The 3860-nt window shown below is 52.4% G+C and overlaps 1 protein-coding gene across 1 annotated transcript in view; it reads left to right on the top strand.

Moving 5' to 3' along the window:
* ATP13A1 (ATPase type 13A1) overlaps nucleotides 1-3860 on the top strand; it is a 27263-nt gene that overhangs the window by 5116 nt on the left and 18287 nt on the right. The gene's annotated exons all lie outside the window — the stretch shown is intronic.

The raw sequence follows: 3860 nt of genomic DNA on the forward strand, positions 1-3860 counted from the left end.
ATGAAGCAGCATCTTCCTCTGCCCCCCTCTCCCTCGTTACTACAAATGAAGTGAACCCTGTGAGGGTTTGGCTCATGGGTGACAAGAGCAAGTGCCCGGCAGCTCAGTAGTTAATGTGTTAGAGCGAGTAATAATAGAGTGGCTCAGGCTCCAGAGAAGGAGGAGGCATAACTGGGCTTAAGAGGGGGCCCAGCGCACCTTAAACATAATGAAAAATGGCTTTTCTGCTGACAGGCTGACATTTCAATACAATGTCAACAACATGTAAAGCACCTTCGCTCCCGTATAACGGCATCCTTAATAAAGCTATTCACACCACAGACATTTATGACTAATGGGGAGCTGCCTGGTATAAATAAAACTCAAAAGACTCACTAAAAATAGATTTTTCCTCCTTTGCTGGTAGCACTCGCCCCCTCTCTACATTCATTTTGCAGCAAAGCTACCGTCACCTTTCCATCCCAACTTTTCCGCCAGACGACAAAATGGCTCTTTATGTTTCAAATGCACGGCATCTGATAAAAGCAAACAAAGAGTTTTCTGCAGGTGTGTTTTTAGACACGACTTCAGCATCTTCGTATGTTCCCATCGCTGCTGAAACGCAGCCACCTCTGCGAGACAGACAACAGCAACGCCGACAGCAACGCTTTGTGACTGGGGCTTCTCGCGAAGCTGGAACAGATCAGCTGAAACCTGCGGTCCCCTCTCCCCAAAGGAGTTAAAACTCTGCCCGACTGGAAAATGCCAAGCCATGTTTGCCAACCACCGCAGGCTCAAAGGCGAACGCTTGGACTTATGCCTGGCTGAAACACTGATAAGGATAAATGCATCCCAGGAAGGGGGTATGAACCCCTGGGAATCTGGTCACGGCCAAGTTTCCCGGTCCACGCCTCACCCTCTCTTAGAAGTACAAAAAAAACCTCACAAACACAGCAAAGCTGCGCTGTACTTTCAGAGAAAGACTCTGCTGTGGCGAGTTTCTGTGTGTCATCTGCTCCTTGCACACTTCTGGAAAATTTGGGTTTATGGTGCCCTGTAACTCGTCTGGAAATTTTTGGTTTATGGTTCCCTGTAACTCTTCTGGAAGACCAAGTTCCTACTCTGGACAGCCGCGTAGCTGTTCCTCTGAAGCTGCATTTGCACAATTAGGTTGTAAAAGCTCATTTCTCTTTCCTCAAATCTGGTCTCGAGTACCCCAAAGGACTTTCCAAGGTTCAAACTTCTGCTGGGAGAGATTCTCAGCACATTAAACAGACCTACAGTGATTTTTCCGACACGGCACACTGGAGCAGACCCGTCTCACAGCACCCCAAAGCTCTCCCTCCACAAAAGCGCTCACGCATTTCACAAACCCCAGGTCTTAATCCCACTTCTCGTTAGACCATCTACCATTTCTTGTATTGCTTTAATTTTTTTCCCCCCCTAGTTACAGCCCAGAAACCAACTTTCCTCTTTGTTCCCCCCGTGTAAGAATAACGGAGGTGCCCCCCACTCCCCTGCACCAGATCTCCGTTGCGCTGTCGACGAGCAGCCAGTGCTCTGAAGTCCGCAGTTTTTCTCCCCGTCTCTGCCAGCAGGAAGACTCCCTCTGCTGTTCTAAAGCAGCAGAAGGCCCCGGGATACAACCCTTCCTGGCACCCCCAAAATTGGGGATGTTTTCAAGTGGGTCAAGGTGAGACATTTACGGTCAAAGAAATGTCCCTGTAGTCGGTCCAGCTCAGAGAGCAGCTTCCATCATCAGTGGGAAAAGCCAGACCTGGCTTTGGATCTTGAAAAGCGGTTTGTTGGTTTTTTTTTATTGGGACGAAGGAAAATATTGTGCTTAATTATCAAAGGAACTGTCAAAGCACACAGATCGCAGAAAAAGAGGCAAGGGCTGATTTTAGCTTTTGGTTCTTATTCAAGCACATCTGGAGGTTGCTGGTGATCCTTTGGTGTCACTTCACCACAGTTCTGTAATTTATTTACTTATAAAGTTTTTAGAGGCAACTCAGCAGACAAAACCCAGCGTTATCAGCACCCAAGTGCCAACGGATCGGGAATGTTCTGACATCCCCCGGTCAGAGTGCTGCTGAAGACAAGTGTAGTATGACCAGAACCAAGAAAAACACATCGCAGGGCTGCGCTTCGTTTTTCAGAGGGGAAAAACCAACCCAATCAAGCCTTGGAACGATACTCCAGAGTACAGAAAGACTTTTCATTCCCTCCTGAAGATGAATTTTAATTCCAAGGCTCCCCTATGAAAAAAAACAGCACAAATAAAAGCATCAGGTAGGCTCCCTGCGTATGCAGCACGCTAGTTATGAGGTACTGTCGATTACCACATCAGGCGACGCAAGCATGTCGCATTCAGGTGATTTCTATACGCTTAGTGACATGTTATTTACTTTAAAGTTGCTCCATAGATGTTTACAAGCTCTTTAGCAGAGCGCTGCAAGCAGACCTACCCCAACAAAACCGTTCTGCGTAATTACTGAACAAAACCGATGACCAGATTGATTAACAGACTGACAAAAACCATGACTTTACCTCAACAAGGCCACTTTCAGCCCAGAGCATTTGCCACAGGGCATCAGCTTAGCCTGATACTGGGAAGGACCGACCCGTTTGGAGAAATACGCTGTTGCATTCAGATCCATAATGGCCACACACACACCACTTATAGCCCCTGACAATCCACGGCAACGAATTACCACACTTTTAGCCTAGATAAACCTCCTGGCTTTGCTATAAGTTTTTCTGAGACGTGAATGCAAGGTGGGTGGGAGAAAAATACAGGCTGATGTGTATTCTGGGCTGTATTATTCCACTCCAGCTGGTGAGAAGCACTTCAGGGGCGTTGGAGGGTAAGAAGGCAGCCATGAGCTGGCAACGTGTGCTGTCAGCCCAGCAAGCCACCAGCAACCCGGGCTGCGTCCCCGGCAGCATGGCCAGCAGGGCGAAGGGGGATTGTGCCCCTCTGCTGCGCTCTGCTCTGCTCTGGGGAGACCCCCCTGCAGTGCTGCCTCCAGCTCGGGGGGTCCCACCAGCAGAAGGAGACGGAGCTGGTGGAGCGGGGCCAGAGGAGGGCACGGAGATGCTGGGAGGGCTGGAGCCCCTCTGCTGGGAGAGTTGGGGGGTTCAGAGAAGAGAAGGCGAAAAAGGGGAGAGCTCAGAGCCCCTTCCAGTGCCCGAAGGGGCTCCGGGAGAGCCGGGGAGGGACTCTGGATCGGGGAGGGGAGCCGTGGGACCAGGGGCAGCGGGTTGACACCGGCAGAGGGCAGATTTAGGGGAGATCTCGGGAGAAATTCTTCCCCGTGAGGGCGGTGAGCCCCTGGGGCAGGTTGCCCTGAGAAGCTGTGGCTGCCCCATCCCTGGAGGTGTTCAAGGCCAGGTTGGACGGGGCTTGGGGCAACCTGGGCTGGTGGGAGGTGGCCCTGCCCAGGGCAGGGGGTGGCACTGGCGGGGCTTTAAGGTCCCTTCCCACCCAAACCATTCTGTGGTTCTGTGATTCCAAACGAGCAGCTCCCAAGCAGACGTGGTGCATGCAGAATGGCTGTCAGGCTCTGGACCACAAGTCTAGAGTGAAAGCGACCCCTCTCTGCATCCCGACACTCACCTCACGTGGAAAGCTTCACCTGGTCAGCGCAGAGCAGGAAGGCGTTGACATGGTCGCTGCAGTTCATGACAGAGGCTTGGTTCTCCTTCAGGCACTGCTCGAAGGCGGCGAACGGCTCCGCGCAGTCCTGGCGGATCTGCTGCACGATGGGGCTGCGAGACAACAGCGGGGCCCTCAGCTCCCGGGAACCGCACGGCCCAACCCTGACAGCCCCAACCCCGGCCCCGGCCCCGGCCCCGGCCCCGGCCCCGGCCCGCCCCTC

Source organism: Charadrius vociferus, unplaced genomic scaffold (genome assembly GCF_000708025.1).
Source record: "Charadrius vociferus isolate BGI_N301 unplaced genomic scaffold, ASM70802v2 scaffold1152, whole genome shotgun sequence".
Classification (NCBI taxonomy): domain Eukaryota; kingdom Metazoa; phylum Chordata; class Aves; order Charadriiformes; family Charadriidae; genus Charadrius; species Charadrius vociferus.